A 21,812-nucleotide genomic window follows, 5' to 3' on the forward strand; every position below is an offset into this window, starting at 1 on the left:
AGAAAATATAAGAAGGTGCAAAGATTGAGCTGAAGATAAACTTGTATTTAAGATAACAGCATTTGAAATGAATGGTCAAGAAAAGAAGGATTAAATGGTAATTCAGCCCATGGTGTCCAGTTCATCATCCTGCTGCCACTGTAAAGATACACAAGGTATCCACTCAACATTGTGAACTGTCTAGCAGGGATAGACTTCCTTGCTGCGGCTTTGCAACAAGTTTTGAAACAGGTGTTTTCTTGGGTCTGCTGGTGATTGCATATGTTCTACCGCCCCTCACATTATTACTGTGGGTACAGGTGGTCCTGTAATGTCATTTCTCAGTGACACTTCTACTGTCACAGCTATTGTTAAACATTGATGACTTGGCTGGAAACCAAAAATGACTGCAGTGATGCATACATTTTCTGACTTGAAAGATGCCATTAGAGATTTTTCACAAATACACAGAAATGTTTTTTGTTACTTTGGACTTAAGGTGATTTTGCAAACTTTTTTTGGTTTATGTTTTATTTCCAGGACTAAACCGTATAATAAAAAAACCTTAATTTATTATTCCTTTTTTTAGCTTTTATCAGGCAAATATTAAATAATGCATTTTATTCATATTAACCATTTACAGGCAGAAAATGGAGGTGGAGGTCTAGAGGTTTTTGGCAGTACTTGACAGCTATTTATTAAATCAAAAATAATTTGTTCTCCAGCTGAAAAGCTCTACTCAGAGCACACAGAGAGCTCAATAACATCTCTTCCCTCTGTCTGCTCTGACAAAGTTCTATGGCACATTAACACATTCTTATTAGAAAGCCCAGCATGCTCTGTAAAAAAATGCCATGCAATATATTAAATGCATATTTGCAAAATCATTTTTACTACAAGTGATGAAAAACATAAAGGATAAGTTCACCCTTTGGAGCATGCTACACATTACACCCATATTTAAGGTGCAACAAGTAACATGTTCCAGGTCTGCCCCCCCTCCCCCCCCCCAAATTCCCCTGGTGGATCCTCTCCCATCACCCACTGTCACTTTTCAAAACAGCTGTGTCATTTATTCTGTGAATGAATGAACTTCAAGTCCTGTCTGCCACCACAGCAGACGGCTTGTAGTTCTCAATGAACTGCAAGGGTGCTGATGAGCGCTCTCGTAGTTCATTGACTCTTCCTCCAGCTTTTTAACTCTCTGCCAGTATGGAGGTATGGGCAGGCAAGCTGAAGGTGGTGTCTGCAGAAGCCTGACAATGCATCCGCAATCTACTGATCGTAGGTGCAATGCTCTGCAGAATCATCAGAAAAATAATAATAAAAGCCCATTTCTCCCTACAAAAATATATGTATATATTATTTTGGTGATCTCAGCCTTTATTTTTTTTAATTATACACTTGTAAACATTCAAGCAATAATAATTAAATAAAAGTGATCACAATCATTTTATTTCCTTTTAAGGAAAACTGTCATGAGATATGTGTACAATAAGTTGCCATTGCTGACCCCTCCTGAAAATGCTAGTTGCTTGGCTGTCAATCCCAGTCTATGTCTTCAAAACCTCCTGAAGTACTGACCTGGAACAAGAACAGACACATGAAACTCCGACTTTGATTTGCTCTATGCTTGTTGTGGCTCTGTGACTGACAAGTATTGAAACCAGACAGAGCACTGAAAGTACTGAAACTGAAACCAGACTGGCACTTTCAAAAAGAGGCCAGCAATGGCAGATTCTTTATATCTCTCATGACAGATGTAATTTAAAATCCAAACATATAAACATGAAATAGAAAGCTGTACTTTTTTGTTCTTACTTTTCAAATAAAAATGACAAACAGAATAAACTCAGTATTTGAAAGCCAACAACAACAGTGAGCTGATCACAGTAAAGAACAAAACAAAATATCCAGTAAAATGCCAGCTGCTCGAATTACTGCTAAGCTGTATGTATATTTAGCTGGGAAAAAACAACTGACTACCAATAAAAAATACAAAGCAACCAACACACGATTAGGCTATACAGCACAAAGACTCTTAAATCTAAACTTCTTCTAACATTTAGATTAAAAACAGATATTTGAACCCACTATATAGTGACAAGTTGCCTCACAAAATGTGGACCTGCTGTAAATGAATACACCCAATCTGAAATATATATATATATATATATATATATATATATCTCCTCTTCACAATCTTTCCGCCCGTGATGAGCTGCTACTGTACACAACGCGACGTATGGGCACCTCGCTGCATACTTCCTGGTTTTGAGCGCATGTGCCTCCCCTCCAGCACCTGCTATCAATGTATACAGCAAGTGTCTGTCAGCAAGTCCCAGCTAATGATACACAAATGGGACCTGTTGATCAGCCCAGAGCTCTGTGTTGACATTCAACATGGAGCTGTCTACACAGGGAGCAATCTATCTGCTTGGATGGAAGCGTGGTGACGTCAGTTCCGGCTTGGACGGCTGCCTCCATGTGAAAATGTGAATGCAATGTGTATCGCTGTTTTATTTGAATAAAGAAGCTTAACAGTATTACACTATTAGTGTCCTTTCTGCTTTCACTTTGCCCGCATGATGAATCTTGGAATACATTGATGAATTGCACCTATACTCCATTGAACCCTGGATATCTCTGTGAGCACATCTCACCAGTCATAAGCGTTTTTGGCTCTTAAGCCCTAAAAGCTAGGAGTCCATCATATCTGGTGAGTGTGGATTCCACAAGGGAGGGATCACTGAGCACTACGTGGTGTAATCACCTTGTGTTTTTTGAGGAACGGGATATACAGTATCTCACAAAAGTGAATACACCCCTCACATTTTTGTAAATATTTTATTATATCTTTTCATGTGATAACACTGAAGAAATGACACTTTGTTAAAATGTAAAGTAGTGAATGTACAGCTTGTATAACAGTGTACATTTGCTGCCCCCTCAAAATAACTCAACACACAGCCATTAATGTCTAAACCACTGGCAACAAAAGTGAGTACACCCCTAAGTGAAAATGTCCAAATTGGGCCCAAAGTGTCAATATTTTGTGTGGCCAACACTATTTTCCAGCACTGCCTTAACCCTCTTGGGCATGGAGTTCACCAGAGCTTCACAGGTTGCACTCCTCCATGACAACATCATGGAGATAGTGGATGTTAGAGACCTTGTGCTCTTCCACCTTCCATTTGAGGATGCTCCACAGATGCTCAACAGGGTTTAGGTCTGGCCAGTCCATCACCTTTACCCTCAGCTTCTTTAGCAAGGCAGTGGTCGTCTTGGAGATGTGTTTGGGACCGTTATCATGTTGGAATACTGCCCTCCGGCCCAGTCTCCGAAGGGAGGAGATCATGCTCTGCTTCAGTATGTCACAGTACATGTTGGCATTCATGGTTTTCTCAATGAACTGTAGCTCCCCAGTGCCAGCAGCATTCATGCAGCCAAAGACCATGACACTCCCACTACCATGCTTGACTATAGGCAAGACACACTTGTCTTTGTACTCCTCACCTGGTTGCCGCCACACACGCTTGACACCATCTGAACCAAATCAGTTTATCGTGGTGTCAACAGACCACAGGACATGGTTCCAGTAATCCATGTCCTTAGTCTGCTTGTCTTCTGCAAACTGTTTGAGGGTTCTCTTGTGCATCATCTTTAGAAGAGGCTTCCTTCTGGGACGACAGCCATTCAGACCAATTTGATGCAGTGTGCAGCGTATGGTCTGAGCACTGGCAGGCTGACCCCCCACCCCTTCAACCACTGCAGCAATGCTGGCTGCACTCATATGTCTATTTCCCAGAGACAACCTCTGGATATGACGCTGAGCACGTGCACTCAATTTCTTTGGTCGACCATGGCGAGGCCTGTTCTGAGTGGAACCTGTCCTGTTAAACTGCTGTATTGTCTTGGCCATCATGCTGCAGCTCAGTTTCAGGGTCTTGGCAATCTTCTTATAGCCTAGGCCATCTTCATGTAGAGCAACAATTCTTTTTTTCAGATCCTCAGAGAGTTCTTTGCCGTGAGGTGCCATGTTGAACTTCCAGTGACCAGTATGAGAGAGTGAGAGCGATAACTCCAAATTTAACACACTTGCTCCCAATTCACATTTGAGACCTTGTAATACTAATGAGTCACGTGACTCCGGGTATGGAAAATGGCTGATTGCGCCCAATTTGGACATTTTCACTTAGGGGTGTACTCACTTTCCAGCGGTTTAGACATTAATGGCTATGTATTGAGTTATTTTGAGGAAACAGAAAATTTACACTGTTATACAAGCTGTACACTCACTACGTCGCATTGTAGCAAAGTGTAATTTCTTCAGTGTTGTCACATGTAAAGATATAATAAAATGTGACGGGTGTACTCACTCCTGTGAGATACTGTATTTCTTTTTGGACTTTTCTTCTTTTTTGGCATGGATTCCTTTTTTTGGAGCACTTAGTCACAGATTATTTTGAATTATGGACTTTTCTTTATATTAATTATATATATTTTTTGCACTGTATTATTGATCAATTTATGTTATAGTGTATTTCACTTTTGAACAGCACCATTATTTGTTATTTTTCAAATTGATTTACACTTATTGTCTTTATATATTAAGCACAGGTGATTTATTGTATTTTAGGACTTAAGAGTTACCTGCCACCAGTTGCCCCACCCAGCCCCTACCTTGCCCCACCCTTAATTCCGCCCCTAAACACGCACTCATAAATTATCTCATGAAATGGCACTGTTAAATGTTTTATGCAGAAGGAAGGAAGGGAAGGAAGGAAGATAATGGCAGGAAGGGAGGGAGGGGTGGAAGGAAGGGAGAAAGGGAGGGAGGGGTGGAAAGAAGGGAGGGAGGGAGAGAGGGGTGGAAGGAAGGAAGGGTGGGAGGGGTGAGATTTAATGTGAAAGGAAGGGCGGGAGGGGTGGAAGGAAGGAAGGGAGGGAAGGAAGGGTGGGAGGGGTGAGAGGGAGGGTGGAAGGGAGGGTGGGAGGGGTGGAAGGAAGAGAGGGTGGGTTGGAAAGGAAGGAAGGGGTGGAAGGGAAAGAGGGGTAAAAAGGAAGGGAGGGGTGGAGGGAAGGGGTGGAAGGAAGGAAGGGGTGGAAGGAAGGAAGGGGTGGGAAGGAATAGAGGGAGGTGTGGGAAGGAAGGGTGGGAGGGAGGGTGGAAGGAAGGATGGCATGGATAAAGGGAGGGGTGTAAGGAAGGGGTGGCAGGGAGGGTTGAAAGGAAGGGTTGGGAAGGAAGGGTGGGAGGGGATGGAGAGGTGAAGGAAGGGAGGAAGGGTTGAAAGAAGAGGTGGAAGGGAGGGGTGGGAGGGAGAGTTCAAATTTCAAGGGCTGCTCGAAAGTACTCATTGTTTTTTTCTTCCGACCTCTACACTAAAACTGTGGCCTGTAGTGATTTAGAGGTCCCTTTGGTAGATATTAAAACATTAACAACTCTATTTAGGGATGGTTGTTCCATTTTGACATAAATGGTCTCTTTCACACCTCTTATGAATTAGTTTTTCCCTCTGTCCAAAATGAGCAACTCACTGTTGTTTCCTTGAGGCCCCACATGGGGCGGGCTTGGTTTAGACCAGCAGGGGATGTGTCTGCTGATCCCCTGCTAATCAGAACAGGCATATGTCTGGTCCATGTCAGCTCAGTTTAAGCAGAGCAGACACGGACAGAGCCTCTCTATTCTATAGGTGGTAAGGTGTAAATGAATTCTGTTTTCTGCCTAGATGAAGGGGGATGGATCCCCTTCCTTTTTTTTTTAGTGGACTGGATCAGATTGGAGGTAGGTTGGTGTAAACAGACATACATCTATTTAGACTGTCCAATCCATAGGGATGAATGGAGGGTCCGATCAAGTCCATCTCAAAAAGTTGCAGGTGGACCTAAACAGACCCTTCATGTGAAAGGGCCTTAAGCATATTTCCACTTTTGTAGTTGAGTATGAGAAAACCCCACTTTAACAACTTGCTAATCGTGCTATAGCTGAATAATGGCTACAGAGTGGTTGTCCAGTTCTGGGAGGGGGGTCATATGACGTCCTCCCAGAATGCGCCCTCCCGCCCGCCCACAGAGGCTGCTGATCAGGTGATGAGGTAAAAGGCCAATCACAGTGGCCTTTTACCATGTGATCAGCTGTGTTCAATGACACAGCAAATCATCGAGTACATACAGTTGCTGGTTATAGGCTGCACTGTGACAGCGTGAGGAAAGTACTGCCGATAACCAGCAACTGTCACAGAGCAGATCGACACTGATCATCAGGGTACTGATGATCAGTGCCCTGATGATCAGGACCCAGCAGTGCCACCCAGCAGTGCTTCCCACCAGTGCCCATCAGTGCCTCCCGCAAGTGCCCAGCAGTGCCACTCATAAATGCCAATCAGTGCCACCCATCAGTGCTACCAGAAGTGCCGCCCATCAGTGCCCAGCAGTGTCCACTATCAGTGCCCAGCAATGCTGCCAGTCTGCACTGCCCATCATTGTCGCTCATCAGTGCCCATAAGTGCCACCTATCAGTGCCCATCAGTGCTGCCTATCAGTGCGGCATCATCAATGCCTCCTCATCAATGCCCACCAGTGCCGCCTCATCAGTGCCACTTCATCAGTGCCCATCAGTGCTGCCTAACCATGCCACGTCATCAGTGCCCATCAGTGCCCATCAGTGCTGCTTATCAGTGCCCATCAGTGCTGCCTATCAGTGCAGCCTCATCAACACACATCAGTGAAGGAGAAAAATTATCTGTTTGCAAACTTTTATAATAGAAACAAAGAAAAAAAAATGTTTTCAATTTTTTTGCTCTTTTTTTGTTTATAGTGCAAAAAAAAAACACCCAGCAGCGATTAAATACCACCAAAAGAAAGCTATATTTGTGTTTAAAATATGATAAAAATTTCATATGGATACAGTGTTGCATGACCAGGCAATTGTCATTCAAAGTGTGAGAGTGATGAAAGCTGAAAATTGGCCTGGGCACCCAGTAGGCAAGTGGTTAAATTTGTTATGTTTCCATTCGCACAGCACACTTAATTTTCTAGTGTCTCAAGCGTTTTTATCCCAAAACTATTCCTCATTAATATACAATGTAAGAGAGTGGTTTCTACATTGTTAACCCTTTGTTAGAACAGACAATATTCAAATCTGGTTTACGGCTGATAATGAAGAACTGTGAACACAGTACACACAGAAATGAGATATGTCTGTGCTCAGATCCATATAGCTTACACATGTACTGTATACAGTATATAACCCATCAGATGCTAATGGGATGTGACCACATTAACCCTGAACATTGTGAATAAACCCTCTGTATACTTCTATAGTCCCAGTCCACACTCTACTCTGCAAAATGTAGAATGCTTGCATATTGCATACTTCAGTGGATATAGTGCCTAGTGCATAGTGTAGGTCAGTGATCAGTCTGTAGCTCTCCTTCAACTGTGTCTATTTGTTCCATATTGGCACTATATTCAATGAAGTATGCTATAAGCAAGTAAGTATTTTGCAGAGAAGAGTAGGAACTGGCCAGAAAGGGATTAATTTGACACAGTTGGCCAGCTTGAACATGTTTTGCAATATATGTGAACCAAATACTTCTGTTTGTGCAAAGTTTGCTAAAAGATGTTTAATGTATCCCAACCATGACACCACCTGTCTGGAGTTTGCGTATTCTCCCTGTGGCTGCGTGGGTTCATTCCGGGTACTCTGGTTTTCTCCCACGCTCCAAAGACATGCTGGTAAGTTAATTGGCTCCCAACTAAAGTGGCCCTAGTATGTGTATGTATGAATGTGAGTTAGGGACCTTAGATTGTACACTCCTTGAGGGTTAGGGATTGATGCAAATTTTCAGTATATATATATATATATATATATATATATGTAAAGCACTGTGTAAATTGTCTGCTCTATATAAGTACCTGTAATAAATGAAATAGTGTATAGCAGCGTGCAGAGGGTTGATTAAAAAATCAAAGCATAGATAGGGTTCAGTAAGTTAAACATTACTCTAGAGCCCCCTTGTAAACATCACAAAGCATGGAGAGCATGTAAGAGTTTTCAGCAAGTAAATAAAAAAAGTACTTAAAGGTAACCTCCAATTGTTATTATTTGTTTCAAGTTATGCTATGTGAATGGGAACATTTTACAAATATAAAGTAGGTGTTTTGTCCCAATTTGACCTACAGAGTTCATCCTCCTAATTTAGGCTGTTTGTTGAGAAGTTGTTTTGTCTCCACAATATACAGGTTTTTTCATTCCTCACTATCCTAGACTGCATATACAGGGTTACTTCCCTCGGGTTAGTGTGTTGGGTGTTGGCCCTGAAAAACAGAGGACTATGATGTTTACAAAAAAAAATTAGAATTTTTCTGGCACAGCAGCCCAAAACCGGATGGTTATATTTCTCTGTGTGGTCTCTCCTGTGTCTAATGATCACATGTTCTGGCTTGACCTTGTGGATTTTCTACTGAAAGCTCATTCCAGGTAGCCACAAACTTTTAAAGCCTTCCTAAGATGCTATTGATTTACTCTATTGATTTACGACACTCTGTGTTTGTTGTTGCCATTTCAATCTGGTGTTGTAGAGTTCTAACCAAACCTGGCTTGTGTTCCAGTAGGTTAGTGGTTTCACTTCCCATCATGTCATATGACAATCAACATCTGCCTTGGCACTTTCTGTGGTTATTGAGATGACTAAACTACTCTTGTGGCTACTAATCCTGGGGTATGTTCTTGTCACTCATTAGAGCTGAAGAAGGGGCCAAGATAAGTAGCAAAACATTTTCAAAAATACAGTATATGTCCAGATGAATGTGACTAATTACTGATATCTATTTATAATAAACAAAAGTAGCTGTAAGAAACCCTTCACAGTGACTGGATAGCATGCATATTGGAAATTGTGTGTCTGCATGCAGTGAAGGCAGAGGAAAGAATCAGGGTCTACTTAAAGAGAACCTGTCTCTATTTTTATACTGTCACATAGGGGTTTGTCAGCGTCCTTGTACCAGTAATGGTATTCAATAAAAAAAATTGGAATAAAAGGCAATATATAAAAAAATATTGCTGCATCTACACACAGGCACATTCATATGGAAACTCAGTAAAGCCTATGTCACACTTTCAGTCCTGTTGCTGGCAAAAACTCCTCAGCAATAGGAACACTACAGAGAGCAAAGAAACAATTACCTGTTTCCACAGTAATTGCCCCTTGCTGTAGAAATACTGCAGAATTCAGTTAGCAAGGGAGGATGCCATGGAAAAAGGTGAGTACTTATTCAGCCTCTGTAGAAATCCTATTGTTGGTGAGTTGTAGCCAGCAACAGGAAGACTCACCATGTGCTATGTGGGCTTAAATATGTACTGCCATACTTTCAACCTGATCGTTCTGATTTTATCATGTGTAAAAAATGCTACATTTGATCTGGAAGCTAAAGAATTAAAATTGGCCAAGCCCCCCTTCCTTTCAGGCTGGGGCTCAATGGTGTTATTAGATCCAACCTACTTCTTTTCTCTATAGTCACTGCTTCCTGTCACTACCTCACTCCAACAGGCTGAATCAGTGAAAGTAAAGGAGAACAGTGTTGATTGGGTGATTACCAGTGTCACAACGCTATTCTTAGTTGTCAACACTGTGGCCTTTTAGAATGGGAAAGTAGTAGAGTGAAGATCCTACAATACATTATACACGATGGTGGAAAGCTTGCAGTCTATTAGGAAATAAGGGAGGGATACAGTATAGATGGCGAAGAACTTACACACTATTAGTATTATAGGAAGGATACAGAAAATAGAAGAGCTCACCATGTATTACACCACAAAAAATAATACACATGCAACCAGTGCATTGGAAAGTAGGGAAGGAAGGGGGAGGGGAGAAGACTTTTCAATAAAATACATTACTGCTTTCCAGGTATTGGTACAAACACAGCAAAAGCCAGGAGAATAAAAATTCAGTGAGTGGTACCCAGAGGATTTGGAACTTACAAAAGAATGCCCAGCAAAGCCATGGTCTATAGAGAAAAGCCCAAAAAGGTCAGTCAAATACATTCATTGTAACAGAGCAATATTCACTGGAGAGTAAGCCTAAACAGTCAAAATTAGGTAACTTCAAAAGAGTGTAAGAGTCTTCCAGAAAACTCAGGAGCTCAGAGATTTCTCCAATTGCACAGAGAAACATATCAGGACCCAGTGAAGCCCATAGGGACTACTCAATACCTAGCTTACAGAAGTAGTTTCCAATATTTGGACATAATAAAGTATAGGCAGCAGCAGAGCTCATTTTGTCATGGGCAGTCTTAGGGCTTGCATGAATGTAGGCAATACCTGGGAAAGACTTCTCAAAAGCAGTATGTGGACATACTAAGACAAAGCAGCATCTGGGCATGCTAGGGCAGAATTGTAACCTGAATGGACCTCTCAGCAACAGAAAGAACACCAAACAATTGTCTGTGATGGAGGAATGAGACTAGGAAATAAACCATAAATCAAACACTGAAAAAGGAATCTGAGAGACTTCAGACTTTTTTTATATATCATATCAGATACAGTATATAAGATTCAGAGATTCTAGATTGAAAAAAGATATGCTTAATGTGAGGAATCAGAATCCGATGTGTAAGATTCACTGATTCTAGATTTAAAAAGGCAGTCCAGAAGAGTTCTTCAAAAGAGGTTTTTAATAACAGGGTCTCAGGCAAGCATGATACTGGCAGTTTCTTGGGCAAACATGACACTGACAAAGTTTTATATAACAATGGCCCTGGCAAAGTTTCGATTGAGCATGGCAAGGGCAAAGTAGTGGGAGAACATGGCATTGGCAAAAGTTTCAGGCAAGTGTGGCCCTGGGAAAGTCTAGTGTGAGCATAACGCTGGCAATGTCTCAGGCAAGAGTGGTAGACCAAGGTCAAGTTTAAGCACAACAAATCCATGAGCAGAAGAGGCTTCCTCAAATACAGAAAACACAAATTCCATGTTAGAAGAGGTCATCGCACATTCAGAAGAAGCTGTTGCACATTCAATAGAAGCAGTCTCAGAGACTCAGACAATGCAGAATTGATGATAGCTTGGTAGGAACAACTGGTAGTTCTTATGATTCACAGGGCTGTGAAAAGTATTTGCCCCCTTCCTGATTTGTATTGTTTTGCATACTTGTCACACTTAAATGATATCAGATAATAAAACAAAATCTAATATTACACAAAGATAACCCAAGTAAATACAAAATGCAGTTTTAAATGATGGATTTAATTAAGGAAAAAAAGTTGTCAAAACCTGCCTTTCCCCATGTGAAAAAGACATTTTTGGAAAGGTGAATTAAATTTCACTTGCCGCACCCAAGCCTGCTTACTGCCAGACCTGCTGAATCAAAAAATCCCTTAAATAGAAGCTGTCTAACAAAGTGAAGCAAGCTAAAAGATCCCAAAAAGCTACACATCATGCCGTGATCTAAATAAATTCAAGAACAGATGAGAAACAAAGTAATTAACAAGTATCAGTATGGAAAGGGTTACAAAGCCTTTTTTAAGGCTATGGGAACCATGGTGAAAGCCATTACCCACAAATGGATTTGAACTTTTTGGAAGGTGTGCGTCCTGTTACATCTGGCATAAAACTAACACAGCATTTCATCAAAAAGAACATACCAACAGTCAAACATGGTGGTGGTAGTGTGATGAATTGGGGCTGATTTACAGCTTCAGAACCTGGATGATTTGATGGAACCATGAATTCTGAGCTCTGCCAGAAAATCCTTAAGGAGAAAATCTGGCCATCAGTTCATGACCTCAAGCTCAAGTGCAGCAGGACAATGATCCAGAACACACCAGCAAGTCCATCTCTGAATGGCAAAATAAAAGCAAAATTGAGGTTTTGGAGTGCCCTAGTCAAAGTCCAGACTTAAATCCAATTGAAATGCTGTGGTATGACCTTAAACAGGCCGTTCATGCTCGAAAGCCCTGAAATGTGGTTGAATTGAAACAATTCTGTTAAGAACAGTGGGTCAAAATTCCTCCACAGTGAAAAACTCATTGCCAGTTATCACAAAGGCTTGATTTGCCAAGGGTGGCACAACCAATTATTAGGTTTAGGGGGCAATTACTTTTTCACATGGGGTCAGGCAGGTTTGGACAGATTTTTTCCCTTAACAAATTGAATAATTTAAAAACTGCATTTTGTATTTACTCAGGTTATCTTTGTGTAATATTAAAATTTGTTTGATGATCTGAATCATTAAAGGGGGGACAAATATGCACAAAAACAAAAAAATCAGGAGGGGGCAAATACTTTTTCACAGCACTGTAAATCCTCAAATCCTGGCAGAGGAACAAAATGTATCTCTTTGAGCTAGTAACACAGGGACAGAGCTTTCCAAACCACCAGAATAACTGCTTCCCCCCAAAATCCATACCAGACCCCTATCCAAGCATGCAGCTCTGCAGTTCAGGAAAGGGGGAGAACAAGTGAGCACCCCCCCTCCTCCTGAACCATACCAGGCCACATGCCCTCAACATGGGGGGGGTGCTTTGGGGAGGGGGGCTTATTGGAATCTGGAAGCCCCCCTTATCAAGGGGCCCCCAGATCCTGCCCCCCCTTGTGACATCATCATGCAGTGTGATTGAACCGGCTAAGCCTTTTCCTCTCAGCCCTGTGCAGCAACTAGGTATAAGAGACCCCATTGTGATATAACCACAAGTAGTAGATAAACATTGCTGCTTATCTGTGACATCACTTATTTTGCCTTATGGATAACTGGGTTCCATTTTCCTCTTCTGAGCCCTGATTCCTAAAAAATCCTAAAAAAAGCCAAATACAGTTCAAGCCTTTGCCTCTTTTCCCTAGCCTCTTGCTGAGCATGCAACCTGCCTAGCTCTTGGGCTATCACTGGTAGGAGGAGACAGTGTCACTCTTCTGCTTTCCAAGTGTACACACTATCATGGAAACAATGCTGCCTCTGTCTTGATGTAGGATTAAGGTGAGCTAATGAGATGACATCATCTGATAGGTGGTATAGCTGAGCTGGGGACCAGGGGAAGATAATTAAAAAATCTGAAACCTGAAAAATTTTTAGGCAAGGTACAATACTCACGGGAACAGGGCCCACCAGAAGATTCTCCAGTGTTTGACCCTGATAAGATAAAAATCATAGGGCAACTCGCCAAAACTATTCCAGTCTGGCCAACAACATTTGCTTTGATCTTGTAGTTCAGCTCAGCTGTTGTTTGGGGAATGAGGAGTAGGCACCGCACAGCACTCTACTCTTTAAAAAGAGATTTGTGCATATGGGACCCTTCTGAACCAACTGGTTCCTAGACACTAACCTAGGTTATCTTGCTGTTAATCCAGCTTTTCTGCCATCTTGGTAATATTTTTCCAAGGTCAGGTTCACTTTAATACAGATCTGCTTGATTTTTATATTTCTTTGTGGAAGTAAAAGGGCTCATTTCAAAACACAAATGTTGTACATCTTTTTCTTTGGTTTATTTTTTAATTTAACACATCACAAAAGTAAACCAAGACAGAAATAAATGTGCTTCATCTGTATCTAAAATTTAAAACTTGAATACAAGATTTCAGCAGCTTGTTTCAGAGTAGCCGTTTCAATGTCTGTCATGGCAACCGTGGTTTACTCCATACAATTCTTTCTAGTGCACATGAATGATTTGTTTACTTAGGACAAAGTGTATTCTGTGACATGTGGCCTGCAGACAGCTTGTCCTCACAGCTTTGTGGGATTGTTGAGATGGCACCTCTTAAAACACATTTAGATAAAAAAAAAAACATTCAAATGATTGTTGGTTCTGGCGCAAAACGATCTTTTTCTTGTTTTTCGGCTGTTCATTAGAGCCTTTAAAACAAGCTGAAAGCTTTTGCTCAAAAATAACATTTTCATAAAAGATATTCTTTAAAGATTATAATGCATATAGATGTAAATTCCAATATGTTTCTGTTCTAAGATTAATGTGGATTCATATGGTAAAAGATTAGTTATTTCATGTAACTTTGCAGATCTACTTTCTTTGCTTTGCTGCTCTCCTTTATTAAAAATAAATAAATATATATATATATATATATATATATATATATATACAGTGTACATAGTGTTCAGCGTAAATGAGTACACCCCAGGAGTTTTGTCAGAAAACCTTTACTTTCCTTTACAGAATCAACATTTTCTATGGGACACAAAACACTTCCACAAATGTGGACATTGATTGCAAATAAGATTTGTTCATTTGCACACACAAAAAAAGTATTTTTCCTAACAAATGTATTCAAGACCATGTTGCAAAAATGAATACACCCCAATGTAAGTCTTAGGAGCAAAGCTGCATTTTAGACTACAAAATCCTGAATTCAACTACAGGTGAGTTTTATTATTAATTAAACAGCAGACAGTTGAGTAAAAAAGGGCGTTACTTAACAAAGAAAACCCCTTCCTATTTCATGCTGTCAGCAATAGCACCACATGGAAGAGAAATGTCACAAAGCCTGAGAAAGAAAATTATTTCTTTACACAAGAAAGGTGAAGGCTACAATAAGATCAGCAAAGCTTTACTTATCAGTCAGAATACTGTAGCAAAAGTGATACAAAAATTTTAACAAAGATGGAACTAGAACCGTCCCACAGAGACATGCAAGCCATCCACAGAAGTTAACACCTTGACAGGAGTATCTTCTGATGAGAAGGGTTGAAGAAAATCACCATGCAAGTTCACTGCAATTAACTAAAGAAGTAGAAAGCCAAACTGGGGTGATTGCTTCCCATGACACAATATGGCATACATTGCAGAGGAATGGCTTGCATGGGTGTTGTCCACAAAGGAAGCCTCTTCTAAAGCCCATGCACAACAAGCCCATCTAGAATTTGCCAGGGCCCATGCTGAAAAAGAAGAAGACTTCTGAGACTCTGTACTCTGGAGTGAAGAGACCAAGATAAATGTTTTGAAACTGATGGTTTCAAAACTGTATGGCATCACAAAGGTGAGGAGTACAAGGAAAAATGCATGGTGCTTACTTTGAAACATGGTGGTGGCAGTGTCCTTCTGTGTGGCTGCATGAGTGCTGCTGGTGTCGGGGAGCTGCATTTTATAGGTGGTATCATGAATCCACAGATGTACTGCTCTATATTGAAAAAGAAGATGCTACCATCACTCCGTGTCCTTGGTCACCGTGCACTTTTCCAACATTTCCAAAACACACATCTAAGGCCACTGTGGCATTTCTGAAGAAGAACAGGGTGAAAGTGATTCAGTGACCAAGTATGTCTCCTGATCGGAACCCAATTGAACACCTATAGGGAATTAATAGTGATGAGACACGTTGAGCATCACTCTCCATCCAGCTTCCAGGCAGGTCGTTCCTGAAGAATGGAAAAAGATCAATGTTGCAATATGCCATGACTAGAAGACTTGGTGCTGTCCTTACAAATCATGGAGGTCATACAAAATACTACATGTAGTAGATTTTGTTGTTTGATGTATTTATTTTTGCATCAACTAATTTGTAAAAACTGAAGATTTTATAATTTAAGTTATACTATTAACCTTACTTTTATGTAAGGAGCTAAACAAATGTTCTATATAACTCAGTTTTGTCAAATGTTGGAAAATGTTCTTGTGTTCATTGAGATATTGCTTAACATCTTACTTTTTAAAAGAGGTGCACTCAGTTATGCTGAGCACTGTATATATATATATATATACATTTTCTTTTTTTTATAAGTGTTTACTGTAACCAGCGTATACCCAGAGACTGACGCAGGCCTCCATTTTGTTGAGAATCTCCATTTTCTCCCCTCATACTTTCTCCCTTTCCTCTCTGAGAGGCACAGTGACATTTGGCCAGTGTGTGTGTGTGGTAGGAGTGTCACAGGAGGCCAGAGCCCAGCTGGGGGCTACGTGCTATAAAATCCCCAAGGGAGCTGGGGCCTAGCTGTCCGAAGAACCTGTGCAATGTAACACCTCGTATAAGATAAGGCAATCTTTCCCAGGAGTTCAAAGAACATTCCCAGGAAACATGACCAGATAACCTTTGTTAAAATCCATTTTTCCCCTATGTCTCATATCTTGGAATATGAGACCTATATAAAAAATGGACATATCGTCAGATTGGCCATGAGAAAACGAACAGTTTGGTAGGTTACTCGCCTTGTCTCGAATACATAGGAAAGCAGAAAAGTAGATCTCGTGAACCGTTCAGTGTATAATTTCATAATTCATATCTAATCAATCCTCAGACGTCTGCATAATAATCTACCCGCGGGTGGAATGTCACTTGTGCAGATGGAAAGTTATGGGCCAAAATATGAGTTAGGAGAGATTTTGGCTCTAGTTGAGGTATCCGCCCAGACCTCCATGCCCTAAACGGGGCATTGGTCCTTGACTTCAGAGATGCCCCCTGCTGGGGAACTACAAATTGGGCTGTCAGGCCTAAGAGAGGGAAGTTGAAGAATTCTCCCATTGACCTTTGAAACAGAGGGAGATCAAAGCACCCTTCTGCTCTGAAACTTGATCTGCTAACCCAGGACTTTGGCAAGTACTTTAACCCCTAACCTCCTTTCTATTATATCTTTACTGTGCTGTTCTTCTCTGTATATTTATATTTATATATGTATTAGTTACATCTTTTTCTGTAAATATTTTTATTGCATCCCTTTCTGACTTTTCAGTAATAAATCTTTCCTTCTGAAAGTGTTGAACTGTTTCTATAGCTCTTAATTGCAATTTACGAATTCCTGCCTCTAAAAGAGACGCTACTGTGTTTGTTTAACCCTCTGTATAACCTGCCTGCAGTGACCATTTTATTCAGACGATTATCTCAACCATTATAGTGTATAGCTGATAAAGCCAAGTTTCCCCTTTCTCTGTACAAAAAGGAGGTGGTGGCAGTGTGAAGGGTTAATTGCGTAATTAACTTGACCCAGTAACAATCGCATTCAAGCTGCCGGTGCATCGATTGTGGTCCAATTAGCTGGAAAATCGTTGTGCAGGGTGCAGCTGAGTGTGGCATTGTTACGCACGTGACATCGCGGTTTTAGATTGTCTAGTCCTTTGGTCCTGAGTTTGGTGAGAAGGGCTGGGGTCTGACGCCGCGTTCATCACATATTAGTGGCAGCAATCCCGCGTCCATCACATTTACATCTTCTGTTTTCTTTAGGGGTGTTTTGGCACAATGCAAAAAAATTGCCCACAAACTGTATACAAGCCAGTGGGTGGATCAGGCCTACTTTTTATTACACAAAGCCAGGGTTTTTCTTTGTGCACCATTACAGCCCTCTAGCCACCAGTACCCTGACAACCAATGACATCATTGGTTGATAAGGAGGACGTCTGGTGCCTGTACAGCATCCTTGTTTGCCCCGCCCCATCAGCACTGGGGTCACATTAGCTGAGTGAGGGACAGAAAAGAAAAACATTGAAATTCTCATTAGTACCAATGTGTAAAGGTGTATTTTCATTGAAAGAACAAATCACCTTTAATGTTGGGTGTCCTATGTGTGTGGATGTTGCTGTATTATGTAAAAATATTAGTTTAGTTTTTTATATTTTAGAATGGGGTGCCTTGAGATTGTTCATAATTTTAAGGGTGCCTTGACTGAAAATATGGTTGAAAAATACTGGTTTACATAACAAATGTGCTCACCTGTATAAGGGGTTTAGAGAGCTAGGGGTGGAGAAGCAGCAGTACATTGATCTCCCCAGTGAATCCACATGGGGAGGAGCCCAGAAAAACAACACAAATGTCTCAAATATTGATTGCCTCCCACGCTCATACCACTAGGACTGGGTTAATGATTGGCTGGGTCAATAATGATTCATAATTACAAATTTAACTCCCCAAGCGCAGACTGCTGGAGTATGATCGGAAGCAGCAGTCAGAGGCAGTATGTGACCAAAATCTAACATTCTGCTCTTCCTTCAGTTTCCTCACACATGGTTAATTTACCAGCTGACATATCAGTAGGAATCAAACTAAACAAGAAAAGATTGCTCTCAGTGCTTAAAGTGAAGTTCCACCCAAAAGTGGAAGCTCTGCTTATCTGCCCCCCCCTCCATTGCCACGTTTGACACCTTTTGGGGGAGCCAATACCTGGCTTTGACAGGTACCCGCTTCCACTTCTGGCTCAGTATGCCGTGATGAACTGAGCCGGAACTTTGTGCATGCATATTAGGGAACCAGCTGTGAAGCTGCGAGGCTTCACTGCCGGTTTCCCTAAGTTAAGATGGCAGTGAATAATTGGCTCAGTGTAAGGACATCACTGGATGCCTGGACATGTAAGTGCCCTATTATTAAAAGTCAGCAGCTACAGTATTTATAGACACCCCAAAAATCAAAGTGAAAAAATGATGCAGCAGGCTAGTCCATTTTGCTGAAATTTCATTGCAGCAAGTCAAACTGGTACTCATTACTTTGCATGTCCCCCACTTGCTTGTATGCATGCCTGACAATGTCAGGGCATAATCCTAATGAGATGACGGATGGTGTCCTGGGGTATATCCTCCCTGATCTGAAGCAGGGCATCACTGAGCTCCTGGACAGTCTGAGGTGCAACCTGGTGGTATCGGAAGGACTAAAACATGATATCCCAGAGGTGTTCTACTGGATTTAGGTCAGGCGAGTGTGGGGGACATTCAATGGTATCAATTCCTTCATCCTCCAGGAACTGCTTGCATATTCTCATCACATGAGGCTAGGCATTGTCATGCACCTGGAGGAACCCAGGACTACCGTAGGGCCAGACAATGGGTCCAAGGATTTCATCCTGATACCTAATGGCAGTCAGGGTGCCATTGTCTAGCCTGTGGAGGTCTGTGCATCCCTCCATGGATATGCCTCCCCAGATCATCACTGAATGATGTTACAGGCAGCATAACATTCTCCATGGCCTTTCTAGACTCTTTCACGTCTGTCACATGTGCTCATGGTGAACCTGCTCTCATCTATGAAAAGCACAGGGCACCAGTAGCGGACCTTACAATTCTAGTGTTCAATGGCAAATGCCAATCAATCTCTATGGTGTCGGGCTGTGAGAACAGGGCTCATTAAAGGATGTCGACCCCTCAGGCCACCCTCATGAAGTCTGTTTCTGATTGTTTGGTCAGAGACATTCACACCAGTGGCCTGCTGGAGGTCATTTTGTAGGGCTCTGGCAGTGCCCATCCTGTTCTCCTAGAGTATCTGCCTAGCTCTCCTAGAGTATCTGCCTGTCTCCTGGAATCTCCTCCATGCTATTGAGACTGTGCTGGAAGACACAATAAACCTTCTGGCAATGGCACATATTGATGTGCCATCCTGGAGAAGTTGGACTGCCTGTGCAACCTCTGTAGGGTCCAGGTATTGCTTCATGCTACCAGTAGTGACACTGACTCTAGCCAAATGCAAAACTAGTGAAAAACAGTCAGAAAAGATGAGTAGGGAAAAAAATGTCAGAGCCCTAAACCTGTAAAACCATTCCTATTTTGGGGGCCGTCTCATTGTTGCCCATCTAGTGCACTTGTTCTTAATTTCATTAACACTAAAGCAGCTGAAACTGATTAACAACCCCCTCTGCTACTTAACTGACCAGATCAATATCCCAGGAGTTTAATTGACTTGATGCTATACAGTAGATATAAAAAGTCTACGCACCCCTGTTAAAATGTCAGGTTTCTGTGATGTAAAAAAATGAGACAAAGATAAATCTTTTCAGAACTTTTTTCACCTTTAATGTGACCTATAAACTGTACACCTCAATTGAAAAACAACCTGAAATCTTTTAGGGGGGGAGTAAACGTAAAAAACTAAAATAATGTGGTTGCATAAGTGTGCACACCTTCTTATAACTGGGGATGTAGCTGTGTTCAGAATTAAGCAATCACATGCATGTTAAATAGGAGTCAGTACACACCTACCATCATTTAAAGTGCCTCTGATTAACCCCAAATAAAGTTCAGCTGTTCTTGGTAATGTCACTGTTGTACCATATTTTCTCCACTTGATGATAACTGTCTTCCCTGTGTTCCATGGTGTATCTAATGAATTTCCAAGGCATTAGATATACCATGGATTACAGTGAAGACAGTTATCATCAAGTGAAGAAAATATGGCACAACAGGACATTACCAAGAACTGGACGTCCCTCAAAAATGTATGAAAAGACAAGAAGGAAACTGGTCTGGGAGGCTGCCAAGAGGCCTACAGCAACATTAAAGGAGCTGCAGGAATATCTGGCAAGTACTGGCTGTGTGGTACATGTGACAACAATCTCCCGTATTCTTCATATGTAGGTAGGCACTGGGGTAGAGTGGCAAGACGGAATCCTTTTCTTACGAAGAAAAACATCAAAAGCCCGGATACATTTTTCAAAAACACTGTCTCCCAAAAGCATGTGGGAAAATGTGTTATGGACTGATGAAACCAAGGTTGAACTTTTTGGCTATAATTCCAAAAGATATGTTTGGCGCAAAAACAACACTGCACATCACCTATAGAACACCATACCCACAGTGAAGCATAATGGTGGCAGCATCATGCTTTGGTGCTGTTTTTCTTCAGCTGGAACTGGGGCCTTAGTCAAGGTAGAGGGAGTTATGAATAGTTCCAAATACCAGTCAATATTGGCACAAAATCTTCAGGCTTCTGCTAGAAAGCTGAACATGAAGAGGAGATTCATCTTTCAGCATGACAGCGACCCAAAGCATACATCCACCAAATCAACAAAGAAATGGCTTCACCAGAAGGAGATCAAAGTTTTAGAATGGCCCAGCCAAAGCCCAGACCTGAAGCCGATCGAAAATCTGAGGGGTGATCTGAAGAGGACTGTGCACAGGAGATGCCCTCGCAATCTGACAGATTTGAAGTGTTTTTGTAAGGAAGAGTGGGCAAATATTGCCAATTCAAGATGTGATGCTGATAGACTCATATTCAAAAAGACTGAGTGCTGTAATGTCTGCCCCTCTCTGCTAATCCCCCTTCTGGCTTCCACTCACCCAACGCATACAATTTAGAGTACATTGATATACAAAGTCATCCACAACTCTTCCTCAAGTTACACCATAAACCTCATCTCAAAATAATACTCAAACCAATCACTTTGCCCCTCCCAAAACTTCCTGTCCTCTAACTTCCTTGTCACCTCCTCCCATGTTTTCCTTCAGAACTTTTTCCAGAGCCTTTTCTCATCCTCTGGAACTCAATACCCCAATCTCTCGGTCTACCGCTACTTTGTCCATTTGTAGGCAATTACTGAAAACCCATCACTCCAGGGAAGTCTATTCTACCTACCTAAAAACTGAACATTTGCTTTCTCCATCAACTCATTTCCCTACATGTATTACTTTTTGTATCTATTGCCCCTCCCTTTTAGATACTCGCATAAGCTGGACCCTCCTAACCTTCTTGTCTTGCCAAGTAAGTTTACAGTCGACCTTCTTTTTGTAAAATGTTGCATAAACTGCTGGAACTATATAAATCCTGTATATCACTTGCCGTCCAGAAGAATTACCCCCCTTCCTGACCAGACCATTTTTTGCGATACGGCATTGCATTATTTTAACTGACAATTGCACAGTCATGCAACGTTGTACCCAAATAAAATTTATGCCATTTTTCTCCAACAAATAGAGTTTTCTTTTGATGGTATTTGATCACCACTGCGTTTTCTAATTTTGTGTTAGAAACAAAAAAACAGAAACATTTTTAAATTAAATATGTAGAACAATATTTTTGAATTTCTGCTATAAAGCATTAAATAAGATTAAAAATAAAATTTCTTCATAAATTTAAGACAATATGTATTCTGCTACATATTTTTGGTAAAAAAAATCCAAATAAGCGTGTATTGATTATTTTG

The sequence above is a fragment of the Staurois parvus genome, unplaced genomic scaffold (assembly GCF_062004578.1).
Source record: "Staurois parvus isolate SC_StPar_1 unplaced genomic scaffold, SC_StPar_1.0 ptg000401l, whole genome shotgun sequence".
In the NCBI taxonomy this organism is placed as follows: domain Eukaryota; kingdom Metazoa; phylum Chordata; class Amphibia; order Anura; family Ranidae; genus Staurois; species Staurois parvus.